Genomic DNA, 19633 nt, shown 5'->3' with positions numbered 1-19633 from the left:
GTGGGCCTGGACGGGCCGTGGTGGGTTGTTATGGGCCGTGGTTGGCTGGGACGGGCTGTGGTGGGCTGTGGTGGACCGTGGTGGGCTGTGGTAAGCTGGGACTGTCTGCGGTGGGCTGGGACGGGCTGCGGTGGGCGGGGACGGGCTGTGGTGGGCTGGGAAGGCCTGGGACGGGCTGGGACAACCTGGGACAGGCTGTGGTGGGCGGGGACTAGCTGTGGTGGGCTGGGACGGGCCGTGGTGGTCTGGAACGGGCTGTGGTGGGCTGGGAAGGGCTGGTATGGGCTGTGGTGGGTTCAGACGGGCTGTGGTGGGTTGGGACGGGCTGTGGTGGGCTTGGACCTGCTGTGGTGGTCAGGGACGGGTTCTGGTAGGTCCGGGACGGGCTGTCGTGGTCCAGGACGGGCTGTGGTGGGCTGGGAAGTGTTGGGACGGTCTGGGACGAGCTGGGACGGGCCGTGGTGGGCTGGTACGGGCTGCGGTGGGCTGGTACGGGCTGTGGCGGGCTGGAGCGGGCTGTGGTGGGTTGTGGTGAGCTGGGACGGGCTGACACGGGCTGTGGTGGGCTGTGGTAAGCTGGGAAGGGTTGTGGTGGGCTGGGACGGGCTGGGACTTTCTGTGGTGAGCTGTGACGGTCTGTGGTGGGCTGGAACGGGCCGTGGTGGGCTGGGACGGGCTGGGATGAGCTGTGACGGGCTGGGACGGGCTGTGGTGGGCTGCGGTAGGCTGTGGTGGGCTGCGGTAGGCTGTGGTGGGCTGCGGTAGGCTGTGGTGTGCTGTAGTGGTCTGTCGTGGGCTGGGACGGGCTGTCGTGGGATGGGACGGGCTGTCGTGGGCTGGGACGGGCTGTCGTGGGCTGTGGGGGCCTGGGACATGCTGTGGTGGGCTGGGAAGGGCTGGGACGGGCTGTACTGTGCCGTGGTGGGCTGGGACGGGCCGTGGTGGGTTGGGATGGGCTGGGACGGGCCGTGGTGGGCTGGGGCGGGCTGTGGTGGGCTGGGATGTGCTGGGACGGGCCGTGGTGGGTTGGGATGGGCTGGGACGGGCCGTGGTGGGCTGGGGCGGGCTGTGGTGGGCTGGGATGGGCTGGGACCGGCTGTGGTGGGCTGGGACGGGCTGTCGTTGGCTGCGGTGGGCTGGGACGTGCTGTGGTGGGCTGTGGTGGGCTGGGACGGGCTGTGGTGGGCTGGGACGTGATGTGGTGGACTGGGACAGGCTGTGGTGGGCTGGGACGAGCCGTAGTAGGCCGGGAAGGGCCGTGGTGGGCCGGGACGGGCCGTGGTGGGTTGTTATGGGCCATGGTGGGCTGGGACGGGCTGTGGTGGACCGTGGTGGGCTGTGATGGGCTGTACGAAGCTGGGACAGGATGTGGTAAGCTGGGACGGGCTGCGGTGGGCTGGGACGGGCTGCGGTCGCTGGGACGGGCTGCGGTGGGCTGGGACGGGCTGCGGTGGGCTGGGACGGGCTGCGGTGGGCTGGGACGGGCTGCGATGGGCTGGGACGGGCTGCGGTGGGCTGGGTAGGCCTGGGACGGGCTGGGACGGCCTGGGACAGGCTGTGGTGGGCGGGGACTAGCTGTGGTGGGCTGGGACGGGCTGTGGTGGGCTGGGACGGGCTGTGGTGAGCTGGGACGGGCTGTTAGGAGCTGGGACGGGCTGTGCTGGGCTGGGACGGTCTGTGGTGGGCTGGGACGGGCTCTGGTGGGCTGGGACAAGCTGGGACGGGCTGTGGTGGGCTGGGACAGGCTGGGACGGGCTGTGATGGGCTGGGATGTGCTGTGGTGGGCTGGGACGGGCTGTGGTGGGCTGGGAAAGGCACTGCTGGGCTGAGGTGGGCCGTGGTGGGCGGGGACGGGCCGTGGTGTGCTGTGGTAAGCTGGGACTGGCTCTGGTGGGCTGGGACAAGCTGGGACGGGATGTGGTGGGCTAGGACAGGCTGGGACGGGCTGCGGTGGGCTGGGACGAGCTGGGACGGGATGCGGTGGGCTGGGACGGGCTGGGACGGGCTGTGGTGGGCTGGGACGGGCTGTGGTGGGCTGGGACGGACTCTGGTGGGCTGGGACAAGCTGGGATGGGCTGTGGTGGGCTGGGACGGGCTGTGGTAAGCTGTAATGGGTTGGGACATGCTGGGACGGGCTGTGGAAGGCTGCGGTGATCTCTGGTGGGCTGTGGTGGCCTGTGGTGGGCTGGGACGGGCTGTGGTGGGCTGGGATGGGCTGGGACAGGCTGGGACGGGCTGAGACAGGCTGTGGTGGGCTGTGGTGGCCTGGGACATTCTGTGGTAAGCTGTGGTGGATTGGGACAGGCTCTGGTGGTCTGGAACGGGCTGTGGTGGGCTGGGACGAGCTGGGACGGGCTGTGGTGGGCTAGGACGGTCTGTAGTGGGCTGGTACAGTCTGTGGTGGGCTGGGACGGCCTGTGGTGTGCTGTGGCGGGATGGGACGGGCTGTGGTGGGCTGGGACGGGCCGTGGTGGGCTGGGAGGGCCTGTGGTGGGCCGTGGTGGGCTGGGACGGGTCGTGGTGGGCTGCGACAGGCTGTGGTGGGCCGTGGTGGGCTCTGGTGGGCCGTGGTGGGCGGTGATGGGCCGTGGTGGGCTGTGGTGGGCTGAGACGGGCTGTGGTGGGCTGTGGTAAGCTGGGACGGCCTCTGGTGGGCTGGGACGGTCTGTGGTGTGCTGTGGTGGGCTGAGACGGGCTGTGGTGGGCTGAGACGGGCTGTGGTGGGCTGAGACGGGCTGTGGTGGGCTGGGACGGGCCGTGGTGGGCCCTGGTGGGCTCTGGTGGGCCGTGGTGGGCGGTGATGGGCCGTGGTGGGCTGGGACGGGCTGTGGTGGGCTGTGGAGGGTTCAGGTGAGCTTGAGACGGGCTGTGTTGGGTTGGGATGGGCTCTGGTGGGTTCTGGTGAGCTTGAGACAGGCTGTGATGGGCTGGGACGGGCTCTGGTGGGCTGTGGTGGGCCATGGTGGGCTGGGACGGGCTCTGGTGGTCTGGAACGGTCTGTGGTGGGCTGGGACGGTGTGTGGTGGGCTGGGACAAGCTGTGGTGGGCTGGGACAGGCTTTGATGAGCTGGGACAGGCTGTGGTGGGCTGGGACAGGCTGTGACATGCTGGGACTGTCTGTGGTGGAATGGGAAGGGCCGTGGTGGGCTGGGATGGGCCGTGGCGGGCTGGGACGGGCCGTGGTGGTCTGTGGTGGGCTGTAGTTGGCTGTGGTGGGCTGGAACAGGCTGTGGTGGGCTGTGGTGGGCTGGGACAAGCTCTGGTGGACTGTGGTGGGCTGGGACAGGCACTGCTGGGCTGAGGTGGGCCGTGGTGGGCGGGGACGGGCCGTGGTGGGCGGGGACGGGCTGTGGTGGGCTATGGTAAGCTGGGACTGGCTCTGGTGGGCTGGGACGGTCTGTGGTGGGCTGGGACGGGCTGTGGTAGGCTGGGACGGGCTGTGGTGGGCAGTGTCGGGCTGGTACGAGCTCTGACGGGGTGGGACGGGCTGTGGTGGTCTGCGGTAGGCTGTGGTGTGCTGTAGTGGCCTGTGATGGGCTGGGTGGGGCTGTGGTGGGCTGGGACGGGCTGTGGTGGGCTGGGACGGGCTGTGGTGGGCTGGGACGGGCTGTGGTGGGCTGGGATAAGCTGTGTTGGGCTGGGACGGGCTGTGTTGGGCTGGGACGGGCTGTGTTAGGCTGGGATGGGCTGTGGAGGATTGCGACGGGCTATGGAGAGCTGTGGAGAGCTGGGACGGTCTGTGGTGGGCTGGGACAGGCTGTGGTGGGCTTGGACCTGCTGTGGTGGTCGGGGACGGGTTGTGGTAGGTCCGGGAGGGGCTGTCGTGGTCCGGGACGGGCTGTGGTGGGCTGGGAAGGCCTGGGACGGGCTGGGACGAGCTGGGACAAGCTGTGGTGGGCGGGGACGGGCTGTGGTGGGCGGGGACGGGCTGTGGTGGGCGGGGACGGGCTGTGGTGGGCGGGGACGGGCTGGGACGAGCTGGGACGGGCTGTGGTGGGCTGCGGTAGGCTGTGGTGCTCTGTAGTGGTCTGTGGTGTTCTGTAGTGGTCTGTGGTGTTCTGTAGTGGTCTGTGGTGGGCTGGGACGGGCTGTGGTGGGCTGGGACGGGCTGTGGTGGGCTGGGATGGGCTGTCGTGGGCTGGGAAGGGCTGTCGTGGGCTGGGAAGGGCTGTCATGGGCTGTGGGGGCCTGGGACATGCTGGGGTGGGCTGTGGTGCGCTGGGACGTGCTGTGACGAGCTGGGACGAGCTGTGACGGGCTGTGGTATGCTGTAGTGGCCTGTGGTATGCTGTAGTGGCCTGTGGTGGGCTGGGACGGGCTGTGGTGGGCTGGGACAAACTGTGGTGGGCTGTGGTGGGCTGGGATGAGCTGGGACAGGCTGTGGTGGGCTGTGGTGGGCTGGGATGGGCTGTGGTGGGCTGGGACGGGCTGTAGTGGGCTGTGGAGGGCTGGGACGGGCTGTAGTGTTCCGTGGTGGGCTGGGACGGGCCGTGGTGGGCTGGGATGAACTGTGGTGGGCTGTGGTGGGCTGGGGCGGGCTGTGGTGGGCTGGGACGGGCCGTGGTGGGCTGGGACGGGCCCTGGCGGGCCGGGACGGGCCGTGGCGGGCCGGGACGGGCCGTGGTGGGCCGGGAAAGGCTGTGTTTGTCTGGGACAGGCTGTGTTTGGCTGGGACAGGCTGTGGTGGGCCGGGACGGGCCGTGGTGGGCCGGGACGGGCCGTGGTGGGCCGGGACGGGCCGTGGTGGGCCGGGACGGGCCGTGGTGGGCTGGGACGGGCCGTGGCGGGCTGGGACGGGTTGTGGAGGACTGGGACGAACTGTGGTGGTCTGTGGTGGGCTGTGGTGGACCGTGGTGGGCTGTGATGGGCTGTGGTATGCTGGGATGGGATGTGGTAAGCTGGGACGGGCTTTCGTGGGCTGGGACGGGTTGTCGTGGGCTGGGACGGGCTGGGACGGGCCGTGGTGAGCTGGGACGGGCCGTGGTGGGCTGGGACAGCCCGTGGTGGGCTGGGACAGGCCGTGGTGAGCTGGGACGGGCCGTGGTGGGCCGGGACGGGCCGTGGCGGGCTGGGACGAACTGTGGTGGGCTGGGATGAACTGTGGTGGTCGGTGGTGGGCTGGGACGGGCTGTGGTGATCTGGGACGGGCTGTGGTAGGCTGGGACGGGCCGTGGCGGGTTGGGACGGGCCGTGGCGGGTTGGGACGGGCCGTGGCGGGCTGGGACGGGCCGTGGTGGGCTGGGACGAGCTGTGGTGGGCTGGGCTGGGCCGAGGCAAGCCGTGGTGGGCCGTGGTAAGCTGTGACGGGCCGTGGTGGGCTGGGTCGGTCTGTGGTGTGGTGGGACGGGCTGTGGTGGTCTGGGACGGGCTGTGGTGGGCTGGGACGGGCTGTGGTAGGCTGGGACAGGCTGGGGTGGGCTGGGACGGGCCGTGGTGGGCCGGGACGGGCCGTGGTGGGCTGGGACAGGCTCTGGTGGGATGGGGACGGGCTGTGGTTGGTTGTGGTGGGCTGGGACGGACTGTGGTGGGCTGGGACGGGCTGTGGTGGGCTGGGACAGGCTGTGATGAGCTGAGACGGGCTGTGATGGGCCGGGGTGGGCGGGGACAGGCTCTGGTGGGCTGTGGAGGGCTGGGACGGGCTCTGGTGGGCTGCGACGGACTTGGACGCACTGTGGTGGGCTGGGACGGCCTGTGTAGGGCTGGGAGGGGCTGTGGGGGGCTGTGGGGGGCTGGGAGGGGCTGTGGGGGGCTGGGAGGGGCTGTGGTGGGCTGGGACGGGCTAGAACGGCTATGGTGGGCTGGGACGGGCTGTGGTGGGCTTGCATGGGCTGTGCTGTGCTGGAACGGTCTGGGACGAGTTGTGGTGAGTGTGGTGGGCTGGGACGGACTGTGTTTAGCTGGGACGGGCTGTGGTGGGCCGTGGTGGGCTGGGACAGGCTATGGTGAGCTGAGACGGGCTGTGGTGGGCTGTGTCGGGCTGGTACGAGCTGTGACGGGGTGGGACGGGCTGTGGTGGTCTGCGCTAGGCTGTGGTGTGCTGTAGTGGCCTGTGATGGGCTGGGTGGGGCTGTGGTGGGCTGGGGCGGGCCGTGGTGGGCTGGGACGGGCCGTGGCGGGCTGGGACGGGCCGTGGCGGGCTGGGACGGGCCGTGGCGGGTTGGGACGGGCCGTGGTGGGCTGGGACGGGCCGTGGCGGGCTGGGACGGGCCGTGGTGGGCCGGGCCGGGCCGTGGTGGGCCAGGAAAGGCTGTGTTTGTCTGGGAAAGGCTGTGTTTGGCTGTGACAGGCCGTGGTTGGCCGGGACGGGCCGTGGTGGGCCGGGACGGGCCGTGGTGGGCCGGGACGGGCCGTGGTGGGCTGGGACGGGCCGTGGTGGGCCGCGACGGGTTGTGGAGGACTGGGACGAACTGTGGTGGTCTGTGGTGGTCTGTGGTGGACCGTGGTGGGCTGTGATGGGCTGGGGTGGGCCGTGGTGGGCTGGGACAGGCTGGGACGGGCTGTGGTGGGCTGGGACGGGCTGTGGTGTGCTGGGACGGTCTGTGGTGGGCTGGGACGGTCTGTGGTGGGCTGGGACAGGCTCTGGTGGGCTGGGACGGACTGTGGTGGGCTGGTCTGTGGTGGGCTGGGACGGGCTGTGGTGGGCGGGGACGGGCTGGGACAGGCTGGGACGGGCTGTGGTTGGCTGGGACGGGCTGCTGTGGGCTGGGACGGGCTGGGACAGGCTGGGATAGGCTGAGACAGGCTGTGGTGGCCTGGGACATTCTGTGGTGGGCTGTGGTGGGCTCTGGTGGTCTGGAACGGGCTGTGGTTGGGCTGGGACGGGCTGGGACGGGCTGTGGTGGGCTGGGACAAGCTGTGGTTTGCGGGAACGGGCCGTGGTGGGCGGGGACGGGCTGTGGTGGGCGGAGACGGGCTGTGGTGGGCGGAGACGGCCTGGGACGGGCTGTGGTGGGCTGGGACATTCTGTGGTGGGCTGGGACGGGCTGGGAGGAGCAGGGACGGGGTGTGGTGGGCTGGGACGGGCTGTGGTGGGCGGTGACGAGCTGTGGTGTGCTGGGACAGGCTGGGACGGGCTGCGGTGGGCTGTGGTGGGCTGGAACGGGCCGTGGTGGTCTGGAACGGGCTGTGATGGGCTGGGACGGGCTGGGACATGCTGGTACGGTCTGTGGTGGACTGGGACGGTCTGTGGTGTGCTGCGACGGGCTGGGATGGGCTGCGACGGGCTGGGATGGGCTGGGACGGGCTGGGATGGGCTGGGACGGGCTGTGGTGGGCTGGGACGGGCTGTGGTGGGCTGGGGTGGGCCGTGGTGGGCTGGGACGGGCTGTGGTGGACTGTGGTGTACTGGGAAGGGCCATGGTGGACCGTGGTTGGCCGTGGTGGGCAGGGACAGGCCGTGGTTAGCCGTGGTGGGCTGAAACAGGCTGGGACGGGCTCTGGTGGGCTGGGACGGGCTCTGGTGGGCTGGGACGGGCTGTGGTGGGCTGGGACGGGCTGTGGTGGGCCGGTCTGTGGTGGGCTGGGACGGGCTGTGGTGGGCGGGGACGGGCTGGGACAGGCTGGGACGAGCTGTGGTGGGCTGGGACGGGCTGTGGTGGGCTGGGACGGGCTGCTGTGGGCTGGGACGGGCTGGGACAGGCTGGGATAGGCTGAGACAGGCTGTGGTGGCCTGGGAAATTCTGTGGTGGGCTCTGGTGGGCTCTGGTGGTCTGGAACGGGCTGTGGTTGGGCTGGGACGGGCTGGGACGGGCTGTGGTGGGCTGGGACAAGCTGTGGTTTGCAGGAACGGGCTGCGGTGGGCGGGGACGGGCTGTGGTGGGCGGAGACGGGCTGTGGTGGGCGGAGACGGCCTGGGACGGTCTGTGGTGGGCTGGGACGGGCTGGGAGGAGCAGGGACGGGCTGTGGTGGGCTGGGACGGGCTGTGGTGGGCTGGGACGGGCTGTGGTGGGCGGTGACGGGCTGTGGTGGGCGGTGACGGTCTGTGGTGAGCTGAGACAGGCTGGGAAGGGCTGGCACAGGCTGTGGTGGGCTGGAACGGGCTGTGATGGGCTGGGACGGGCTGGGACATGCTGGGACGGTCTGTGGTGGACTGGGATGGGCTGTGGTGTGCTGGGACGGGCTGGGATGGGCTGCGACGGGCTGGGACGGGCTGTGGTGGGCTGGGGTGGGCCGTGGTGGGCTGGGGTGGGCCGTGGTGGGCTGGGACGGGCTGTGGTGGACTGTGGTGTACTGGGAAGGGCCGTGGTGGACCGTGGTGTGCTCTGGTGGGCCATGGTGGACCGTGGTTGGCCGTCGTGGGCCGGGACAGGCCGTGGTTAGCCGTGGTGGGCTGAAACAGGCTGGGACGGGCTGTGGTGGGCTGGGACGGGCTGTGGTGGGCTGGGACGGGCTGTGGTGGGCTGGGACGGGCTGTGGTGGGCTGGGACGGGATGTGGTGGGCTGGGACGGGCTGGGACGGGTTGTGGTGAGCTGAGATGGGCCGTGGTGGGCTGAGACGGGCCGTGGTGGGCTGAGACGGGCCGTGTTTGGCTGGGACAGGCACTGGTGGGCCGGGACGGGCTGTGGTGGGCTGTGGTGACCTGGGACGGGCTGTGGTGTGCTGTGGTGGGTTGTGGTGAGTTGAGACGGGCTATGGTGGACTGTGGTGGGCCGGGACGGGCTGTGGTGGGCTGTGGTGGGCTGGGACGGGCTGTGGTGGTCTGGGATGGGCTAGGACAGGCTGTGGTGGGCCGTGGTAAGCCATGGTGGGCTGTGGTGGGCTGGGACGGGCTGTGGTGGGCTGTGGTGTGCCATGGTGGGCTGGGACAGGCTACGGTGGGCTGGAAAGGGCTGTGGTGGGCTGGGACGGGCTCTGGTGGTATGGACCGGGCTGTGGTGGGCTGGGAAGGGCTGGAATGGGCTGTGGTGGGTTGGGATGGGCTGTGGTTGGTTGTGGTGGGCTGGGACGGGCTGGGACGCCTTGGAAGGGCTGTGGTGGGCGGTGACGGGTTGTGGTGTTCTGTGACGGGCTGGGACTTTCTGTGGTGAGCTGCGACGGTCTGTGGTGGTCTGGAACGGGCTGTGGTGGGCCAGGACGGGCCGTGGCGAGCTGGGACGGGTTGTGGCGGGCTGGGACTGGTTGTGGTGGGCTGGGACGAACTGTGGTGGTCTGTGGTGGGCTGGGACGGGCCGTGGTGGTTTGGGACGGGCCGTGGTGGGCTGGGACGGGCCGTGGTGGGTCGGGACGGGCTGTGGTGGGCTGGGACGGGTTGTGGCGGGCTGGGACGAACTGTGGTGGTCTGTGGTGGGCTGGGACGGGCCGTGGTGGGCTGGGACGGGCTCTGGTGGTATGGACCGGGCTGTGGTGGGCTGGGAAGGGCTGGAATGGGCTGTGGTGGGTTGGGATGGGCTGTGGTGGGCTGGGACGAACTTTGGTGGGCTGGCACAGGCTGTGGTGGGCTTGGACCTGCTGTTGTGGTCGGGGACGGGTTGTGGTAGGTCCGGGACGGGCTGTCGTGGTCCGGGACGGGCTGTGGTGGGCTGGGAAGGCCTGGGACGGGCTGGGACGAGCTGGGACGGGCTGTGGTGGGCAGGGACGGGCTGTGGTGGGCGGGGACGGGCTGTGGTGGGCTGGGACGGGCTCTGGTGGTCTCAAACCGGCTGTGGTGGGTTGGGAAGGGCTGGAATGGGCTTTGGTGGGTTGGGACAGGCTGTGGTGGGCTGGGACGGGCTGTGGTGGGCTTGGACCTGATGTGGTGGTCAGGGACGGGTTCTGGTAGGTCCGGGACGGGCTGTGGCGGGCTGGGATGGGCTGTGATAAGCTGTAACCGGCTGTGGTGGGCTGTGGTGGTCTGGTACGGGTTGTGGTGAGCTGAGATGGGCTGTGGTGGGCTTTGGTGGGCTGGGGTGGGCTCGGACGGGCCGTGGTGGGCTGGGACGGGCTGTGGTGGGCTTCTATGGGCTGGTACTTTATGTGGTGGGCTGGGACGGGCTGTGACGGGCTGTGGTGGTCTGGGATGGGCTGGGACAGGCTGTGGTGGGCCGTGGTAAGCTATGGTGGGCTGTGGTGGTCTGGGACGGGCTGTGGTGGGCTGTGGTGTGCCATGGTGGGCTGGGACAGGCTGCGGTGGGCTGGAAAGGGCTGTGGTGGGCTGGAACGAGCTGTGGTGGGCTAGAACGGCTATGGTGGGCTGGGACGGGCTGTGGTGGGCTTGCATGGGCTGTGCTGTGCTGGAACGGTCTGGGACGAGTTGTGGTGAGTGTGGTGGGCTGGGACGGACTGTGTTTAGCTGGGACGGGCTGTGGTGGGCCGTGGTGGGCTGGGAACGGCTGTGGTGAGCTGAGACGGGCTGTGGTGGGCTGTGTCGGGCTGGTACGAGCTGTGACGGGGTGGGACGGGCTGTGGTGGTCTGCGGTAGGCTGTGGTGTGCTGTAGTGGCCTGTGATGGGCTGGGTGGGGCTGTGGTGGGCTGGGACGGGCTGTGGTGGGCTGGGACGGGCTGTGGTGGGCTGGGACGGGCTGTGGTGGGCTGGGACGGGCTGTGGTGTGCTGGGACGGGCTGTGGTGGGCTGGGACAGGCTGTGGTGGGCTGGGACGGGCTGTGTTAGGCTGGGACGGGCTGTGGAGGATTGGGACGAGCTATGGAGAGCTGTGGAGTGCTGGGACGGTCTGTGGTGGGCTGGGACAGGCTGTGGTGGGCTTGGACCTGCTGTGGTGGTCGGGGACGGGTTGTGGTAGGTCCGGGAGGGGCTGTCGTGGTCCGGGACGGGCTGTGGTGGGCTGGGAAGGCCTGGGACGGTCTGGGACGAGCTGGGACGGTCTGGGACAAGCTGGGACGGGCTGTGGTGGGCGGGGACGGGCTGTGGTGGGCGGGGACGGGCTGTGGTGGGCGGGGACGGGCTGTGGTGGGAGGGGACGGGCTGTGGTGGGCGGGGACGGGCTGTGGTGCTCTGTAGTGGTCTGTGGTGCTCTGTAGTGGTCTGTGGTGGGCTGGGACGGGCTCTGGTGGGCTGGGATGGGCTGTCGTGGGCTGGGAAGGGCTGTCGTGGGCTGTGGGGGCCTGGGACATGCTGGGGTGGGTTGTGGTGGGCTGGGACGTGCTATGACGAGCTGGGACGAGCTGTGACGGGCTGTGGTGTGTTGTAGTGGCCTGTGGTATGCTGTAGTGGCCTGTGGTGGGCTGGGACGGGCTGTGGTGGGCTGGGACGGGCTGTAGTGGGCTGTGGAGGGCTGGGACGGGCTGTAGTGTGCCGTGGTGGGCTGGGACGGGCCGTGGTGTGCTGGGATGAACTGTGGTGGTCTGTGGTGGGCTAGGGCGGGCTGTGGTGGGCTGGGACGGGCCGTGGCGGGCTGGGATGGGCCGTGGCGGGCTGGGACGGGCCGTGGCGGGTTGGGACGGGCCGTGGTGGGCCGGGACGGGCCGTGGCGGGCCGGGACGGGCCGTGGTGGGCCGGGACGGACCGTGGTGGGCCAGGAAAGGCTGTGTTTGTCTGGGACAGGCTGTGTTTGGCTGTGACAGGCCGTGGTGGGCCGGGACGGGCCGTGGTGGGCCGGGACGGGCCGTGGTGGTCCGCGACGGGTTGTGGAGGACTGGGACGAACTGTGGTGGTCTGTGGTGGTCTGTGGTGGACCGTGGTGGGCTGTGATGGGCTGTGATGGGCTGTGGTGGGCCGTGGTGGGCTGGGACAGGCTGGGACGGGCTGTGGTGGGCTGGGACGGGCTGGGACGGGCTGTGGTGTGCTGGGACGGGCTGTGGTGTGCTGGGACGGGCTGTGGTGGGCTGGGACGGTCTGTGGTGGGCTGGGACAGGCTGTGACGGTCTGTGGTGGGCTGGGAGAGGCTGTGGTGGGCTGGGACGGGCTGTGGTGGGCCGGTCTGTGGTGGGCTGGGACAGTCTGTGGTGGGCTGGGACAGGCTGTGGTGGGCGGGGACGGGCTGGGACAGGCTGGGACGGGCTGTGGTGGGCTGGGACGGGCTGCTGTCGGCTGGGACGGGCTGGGACAGGCTGGGATAGGCTGAGACAGGCTGTGGTGGCCTGGGACATTCTGTGGTGGGCTCTGGTGGGCTCTGGTGGTCTGGAACGGGCTGTGGTTGGGCTGGGACGGGCTGGGACGGGCTGTGGTGGGCTGGGACAAGCTGTGGTTTGCGGGAACGGGCTGCGGTGGGCGGGGACGGGCTGTGGTGGGCGGAGACGGGCTGTGGTGGGCGGAGACGGCCTGGGACGGTCTGTGGTGGGCTGGGACATTCTGTGGTGGGCTGGGACGGGCTGGGAGGAGCAGGGTCGGGCTGTGGTGGGCTGGGACGGGCTGTGGTGGGCGCTGACGGGCTGTGGTGGGCGGTGACGGTCTGTGGTGAGCTGGGACAGGCTGGGAAGGGCTGCGGTGGGCGGTGGTGGGCTGGAACGGGCCGTGGTGGTCTGGAACGGGCTGTGATGGGCTGGGACGGGCTGGGACATGCTGGGACGGTCTGTGGTGGACTGGGACGGTCTGTGGTGTGCTGGGACGGGCTGTGGTGGGCTGGGACGGGCTGGGAAGGGCTGGGACGGGCTGTGGTGGGCTCAGGTGGGCCGTGGTGGGCTGGGGTGGGCCGTGGTGGGCTGGGACGGGCTGTGGTGGGCTGTGGTGTACTACGAAGGGCCGTGGTGGACCGTGGTGTGCTGTGGTGGGCCATGGTGGACCGTGGTTGGCCGTGGTGGGCCGGGACAGGCCGTGGTTAGCCGTGGTGGGCTGAAACAGGCTGGGACGGGCTCTGGTGGGCTGGGACGGGCTGTGGTGGGCTGGGACGGGCTGTGGTGGGCTGGGACGGGATGTGGTGGGCTGGGACGGGCTGGGACGGGCTGTGGTCGTCTGGGACGGGTTGTGGTGAGCTGAGATGGGCCGTGGTGGGCTGAGACGGGCCGTGGTGGGCTGAGACGGGCCGTGGTGGGCTGGGACGGGCTGGTACTTGCTGTGGTGGGCTGTTACGGGCTGTGGTGTGCTGTGACAGGCTGTGGTGGTTTGGGACGAGCTGGGACGGGCTGTGGTGGGCTGGGACGGGCTGTGGTGGGCTGGGACGGGCTGTGGTGGGCTAGGACGGGCTGTGGTGGGCTGGGACGGGCTGTGGTGGGCTGGGACGGGCTGTGGTGGGCCGTAGTGGGCTGTGGTGGTCTGTGACAAGCTCTTGTGGGCTGTGGTGGTCTGGGACGAGCTGGGACGGGCTGTGGTGGGCTGGGACGGGCTGTGGTGGGCTGGGACGGGCTGTGGTGGGCTAGGACGGGCTGTGGTGGGCTGGGACGGGCTGTGGTGGGCTGGGACGGGCTGTGGTGGGCCGTAGTGGGCTGTGGTGGTCTGTGACAAGCTCTTGTGGGCTGTGGTGGTCTGGGACGAGCTGGGACGGGCTGTGGTGGGCTGGGACGGGCTGTGGTGGGCGGGGACGGGCTGTGGTGGGCGGGGACGGGCTGTGGTGGGCGGGGACGGGCTGTGGTGGGAGGGGACGGGCTGTGGTGGGCGGGGACGGGCTGTGGTGCTCTGTAGTGGTCTGTGGTGCTCTGTAGTGGTCTGTGGTGGGCTGGGACGGGCTCTGGTGGGCTGGGATGGGCTGTCGTGGGCTGGGAAGGGCTGTCGTGGGCTGTGGGGGCCTGGGACATGCTGGGGTGGGTTGTGGTGGGCTGGGACGTGCTATGACGAGCTGGGACGAGCTGTGACGGGCTGTGGTGTGTTGTAGTGGCCTGTGGTATGCTGTAGTGGCCTGTGGTGGGCTGGGACGGGCTGTGGTGGGCTGGGACGGGCTGTAGTGGGCTGTGGAGGGCTGGGACGGGCTGTAGTGTGCCGTGGTGGGCTGGGACGGGCCGTGGTGTGCTGGGATGAACTGTGGTGGTCTGTGGTGGGCTAGGGCGGGCTGTGGTGGGCTGGGACGGGCCGTGGCGGGCTGGGATGGGCCGTGGCGGGCTGGGACGGGCCGTGGCGGGTTGGGACGGGCCGTGGTGGGCCGGGACGGGCCGTGGCGGGCCGGGACGGGCCGTGGTGGGCCGGGACGGACCGTGGTGGGCCAGGAAAGGCTGTGTTTGTCTGGGACAGGCTGTGTTTGGCTGTGACAGGCCGTGGTGGGCCGGGACGGGCCGTGGTGGGCCGGGACGGGCCGTGGTGGTCCGCGACGGGTTGTGGAGGACTGGGACGAACTGTGGTGGTCTGTGGTGGTCTGTGGTGGACCGTGGTGGGCTGTGATGGGCTGTGATGGGCTGTGGTGGGCCGTGGTGGGCTGGGACAGGCTGGGACGGGCTGTGGTGGGCTGGGACGGGCTGGGACGGGCTGTGGTGTGCTGGGACGGGCTGTGGTGTGCTGGGACGGGCTGTGGTGGGCTGGGACGGTCTGTGGTGGGCTGGGACAGGCTGTGACGGTCTGTGGTGGGCTGGGAGAGGCTGTGGTGGGCTGGGACGGGCTGTGGTGGGCCGGTCTGTGGTGGGCTGGGACAGTCTGTGGTGGGCTGGGACAGGCTGTGGTGGGCGGGGACGGGCTGGGACAGGCTGGGACGGGCTGTGGTGGGCTGGGACGGGCTGTGGTGGGCTGGGACGGGCTGCTGTCGGCTGGGACGGGCTGGGACAGGCTGGGATAGGCTGAGACAGGCTGTGGTGGCCTGGGACATTCTGTGGTGGGCTCTGGTGGGCTCTGGTGGTCTGGAACGGGCTGTGGTTGGGCTGGGACGGGCTGGGACGGGCTGTGGTGGGCTGGGACAAGCTGTGGTTTGCGGGAACGGGCTGCGGTGGGCGGGGACGGGCTGTGGTGGGCGGAGACGGGCTGTGGTGGGCGGAGACGGCCTGGGACGGTCTGTGGTGGGCTGGGACATTCTGTGGTGGGCTGGGACGGGCTGGGAGGAGCAGGGTCGGGCTGTGGTGGGCTGGGACGGGCTGTGGTGGGCGCTGACGGGCTGTGGTGGGCGGTGACGGTCTGTGGTGAGCTGGGACAGGCTGGGAAGGGCTGCGGTGGGCGGTGGTGGGCTGGAACGGGCCGTGGTGGTCTGGAACGGGCTGTGATGGGCTGGGACGGGCTGGGACATGCTGGGACGGTCTGTGGTGGACTGGGACGGTCTGTGGTGTGCTGGGACGGGCTGTGGTGGGCTGGGACGGGCTGGGAAGGGCTGGGACGGGCTGTGGTGGGCTCAGGTGGGCCGTGGTGGGCTGGGGTGGGCCGTGGTGGGCTGGGACGGGCTGTGGTGGGCTGTGGTGTACTACGAAGGGCCGTGGTGGACCGTGGTGTGCTGTGGTGGGCCATGGTGGACCGTGGTTGGCCGTGGTGGGCCGGGACAGGCCGTGGTTAGCCGTGGTGGGCTGAAACAGGCTGGGACGGGCTCTGGTGGGCTGGGACGGGCTGTGGTGGGCTGGGACGGGCTGTGGTGGGCTGGGACGGGATGTGGTGGGCTGGGACGGGCTGGGACGGGCTGTGGTCGTCTGGGACGGGTTGTGGTGAGCTGAGATGGGCCGTGGTGGGCTGAGACGGGCCGTGGTGGGCTGAGACGGGCCGTGGTGGGCTGGGACGGGCTGGTACTTGCTGTGGTGGGCTGTTACGGGCTGTGGTGTGCTGTGACAGGCTGTGGTGGTTTGGGACGAGCTGGGACGGGCTGTGGTGGGCTGGGACGGGCTGTGGTGGGCTGGGACGGGCTGTGGTGGGCTAGGACGGGCTGTGGTGGGCTGGGACGGGCTGTGGTGGGCTGGGACGGGCTGTGGTGGGCCGTAGTGGGCTGTGGTGGTCTGTGACAAGCTCTTGTGGGCTGTGGTGGTCTGGGACGAGCTGGGACGGGCTGTGGTGGGCTGGGACGGGCTGTGGTGGGCTGGGACGGGCTGTAGTGGGCCGTAGTGGGCTGTGGTGGGCTGGGAAGGGCTGTGGTGGTCTGTGACAAGCTCTTGTGGGCTGTGGTGGGCTGGGACGAGCTGTGGTGGGCTGGGACGGGCCGTGGTGGGCTGGGACGGGTTGGGATATTCTGCGGTGGGCCGTGGTGGGCCGTGGTGGGCTGGGATAGGCTGTGGTGAGCTGAGACGGGCTCTGGAGGTCTGTGGTGGGCTAGGACGGCTTGTGGTGGGCCGTGGTGGGCTGAGACGGGGCGTGGTGGGCTGTGGTGGGCTTTCGTGGGCCGTGTTGGGCTGGGACGGGCTGTGGTGGGCTGGGACGGGCTGCGGTGGGTTGTGGAGAGCTGGGACGGGCTGTGACGAGCTGTGGTGGGCTGCGACGGGCTCTGGGGGTCTGGGACAGGCTTGGACGAGCTGAGACAGGCTGGGACGGGCTGTGGTGGGCTGGGACGGGCTGCTGTGGGCTGGGACGGGCTTGGACAGGCTGGGATAGGCTGAGACAGGCTGTGGTGGCCTGGGACATTCTGTGGTGGGCTCTGGTGGGCTCTGGTGGTCTGGAACAGGCTGTGGTTGGGCTGGGACGGGCTGGGACGGGCTGTGGTGGGCTGGGACAAGCTGTGGTTTGCGGGAATGGGCTGCGGTGGGCGGGGACGGGCTGTGGTGGGCGGAGACGGCCTGGGACGGTCTGTGGTGGGCTGGGACGGGCTGGGAGGAGCAGGGACGGGGTGTGGTGGGCTGGGACGGGGTGTGGTGGGCTGGGACGGGCTGTGGTGGGCTGGGACGGGCTGTGGTGGGCTGGGACGGGCTGTGGTGTGCTGGGACGGGCTGTGGTGGGCTGGGACAGGCTGTGGTGGGCTGGGACGGGCTGTGTTAGGCTGGGACGGGCTGTGGAGGATTGGGACGGGCTATGGAGAGCTGTGGAGAGCTGGGACGGTCTGTGGTGGGCTGGGACAGGCTGTGGTGGGCTTGGACCTGCTGTGGTGGTCGGGGACGGGTTGTGGTAGGTCCGGGAGGGGCTGTCGTGGTCCGGGACGGGCTGTGGTGGGCTGGGAAGGCCTGGGACGGTCTGGGACGAGCTGGGACGGTCTGGGACAAGCTGGGACGGGCTGTGGTGGGCGGGGACGGGCTGTGGTGGGCGGGGACGGGCTGTGGTGGGCGGGGACGGGCTGTGGTTGGCGGGGACGGGCTGTGGTGCTCTGTAGTGGTCTGTGGTGCTCTGTAGTGGTCTGTGGTGGGCTGGGACGGGCTGTGGTGGGCTGGGATGGGCTGTCGTGGGCTGGGAAGGGCTGTCGTGGGCTGTGGGGGCCTGGGACATGCTGGGGTGGGCTGTGGTGGGCTGGGACGTGCTATGACGAGCTGGGACGAGCTGTGACGGGCTGTGGTGTGTTGTAGTGGCCTGTGGTATGCTGTAGTGGCCTGTGGTGGGCTGGGACGGACTGTGGTGGGCTGGGACAAACTGTGGTGGGCTGTGGTGGGCTGGGATGAGCTGGGACAGGCTGTGGTGGGCTGGGACGGGCTGTGGTGGGCTGTGGTGGGCTGGGACGGGCTGTGGTGGGCTGGGACGGGCTGTAGTGGGCTGTGGTGGGCTGTGGAGGGCTGGGACGGGCTGTAGTGTGCCATGGTGGGCTGGGACGGGCTGTGGTGGGCTGGGACGGGCCGTGGCGGGCTGGGATGGGCCGTGGCGGGCTGGGACGGGCCGTGGCGGGTTGGGACGGGCCGTGGTGGGCTGGGACGGGCCGTGGCGGGCCGGGACGGGCCGTGGTGGGCCGGGACTGGCCGTGGTGGGCCAGGAAAGGCTGTGTTTGTCTGGGACAGGCTGTGTTTGGCTGTGACAGGCCGTGGTGGGCCGGGACGGGCCGTGGTGGGCCGGGACGGGCCGTGGTGGTCCGCGACGGGTTGTGGAGGACTGGGACGAACTGTGGTGGTCTGTGGTGGTCTGTGGTGGACCGTGGTGGGCTGTGATGGGCTGTGATGGGCTGTGGTGGGCCGTGGTGGGCTGGGACAGGCTGGGACGGGCTGTGGTGGGCTGGGACGGGCTGTGGTGTGCTGGGACGGGCTGTGGTGTGCTGGGACGGGCTGTGGTGGGCTGGGACAGGCTGTGACGGTCTGTGGTGGGCTGGGAGAGGCTGTGGTGGGCTGGGACGGGCTGTGGTGGGCCGGTCTGTGGTGGGCTGGGACAGTCTGTGGTGGGCTGGGACGGGCTGTGGTGGGCGGGGACGGGCTGGGACAGGCTGGGACGGGCTGTGGTGGGCTGGGACGGGCTGTGGTGGGCTGGGACGGGCTGCTGTCGGCTGGGACGGGCTGGGACAGGCTGGGATAGGCTGAGACAGGCTGTGGTGGCCTGGGACATTCTGTGGTGGGCTCTGGTGGGCTCTGGTGGTCTGGAACGGGCTGTGGTTGGGCTGGGACGGGCTGGGACGGGCTGTGGTGGGCTGGGACAAGCTGTGGTTTGCGGGAACGGGCTGCGGTGGGCGGGGACGGGCTGTGGTGGGCGGAGACGGGCTGTGGTGGGCGGAGACGGCCTGGGACGGTCTGTGGTGGGCTGGGACATTCTGTGGTGGGCTGGGACGGGCTGGGAGGAGCAGGGACGGGCTGTGGTGGGCTGGGACGGGCTGTGGTGGGCGGTGACGGGCTGTGGTGGGCGGTGACGGTCTGTGGTGAGCTGGGACAGGCTGGGAAGGGCTGCGGTGGGCTGTGGTGGGCTGGAACGGGCCGTGGTGGTCTGGAACGGGCTGTGATGGGCTGGGACGGGCTGGGACATGCTGGGACGGTCTGTGGTGGACTGGGACGGTCTGTGGTGTGCTGGGACGGTCTGTGGTGTGCTGGGACGGGCTGTGGTGGGCTGGGACGGGCTGGGAAGGGCTGGGACGGGCCGTGGTGGGCTGGGACGGGCCGTGGTGGGCTGGGACGGGCTGTGGTGGACTGTGGTGTACTACGAAGGGCCGTGGTGGACCGTGGTGTGCTGTGGTGGGCCATGGTGGACCGTGGTTGGCCGTGGTGGGCCGGGACAGGCCGTGGTTAGCCATGGTGGGCTGAAACAGGCTGGGACGGGCTCTGGTGGGCTGGGACGGACTGTGGTGGGCTGGGACGGGCTGTGGTGGGCTGGGACGGGATGTGGTGGGCTGGGACGGGATGTGGTGGGCTGGGACGGGCTGGGACGGGCTGTGGTCGTCTGGGACGGGTTGTGGTGAGCTGAGATGGGCCGTGGTGGGCTGGGACGGGCCGTGGTGGGCTGAGACGGGCTGGTACTTGCTGTGGTGGGCTGTGACAGGCTGTGGTGGTTTGGGACGAGCTGGGACGGGCTGTGGTGGGCTGGGACGGGCTGTGGTGGGCTAGGACGGGCTGTGGTGGGCTGGGACGGGCTGTGGTGGGCTGGGACGGGCTGTGGTGGGCCGTAGTGGGCTGTGGTGGGCTGGGACGGGCTGTGGTGGTCTGTGACAAGCTCTTGTGGGCTGTGGTGGTCTGGGACGAGCTGGGACGGGCTGTGGTGGGCTGGGACGGGCTGTGGTGGGCTGGGACGGGCTGTAGTGGGCCGTAGTGGGCTGTGGTGGGCTGGGAAGGGCTGTCGTGGTCTGTGACAAGCTCTTGTGGGCTGTGGTGGGCGGGGACGGGCTGTGGTGGGCGGGGACGGGCTGTGGTTGGCGGGGACGGGCTGGGACGAGCTGGGACGGGCTGTGGTGGGCTGCGGTAGGCTGTGGTGCTCTGTAGTGGTCTGTGGTGTTCTGTAGTGGTCTGTGGTGGGCTGGGACGGGCTGTGGTGGGCTGGGATGGGCTGTCGTGGGCTGGGAAGGGCTGTCGTGGGCTGTGGGGGCCTGGGACATGCTGGGGTGGGCTGT

Source organism: Falco cherrug, chromosome 16 (assembly GCF_023634085.1).
Source record: "Falco cherrug isolate bFalChe1 chromosome 16, bFalChe1.pri, whole genome shotgun sequence".
NCBI lineage: Eukaryota > Metazoa > Chordata > Aves > Falconiformes > Falconidae > Falco > Falco cherrug.
The sequence above is the reverse complement of the archived record's forward strand: the minus strand, read 5'-3'. Positions refer to the sequence as shown.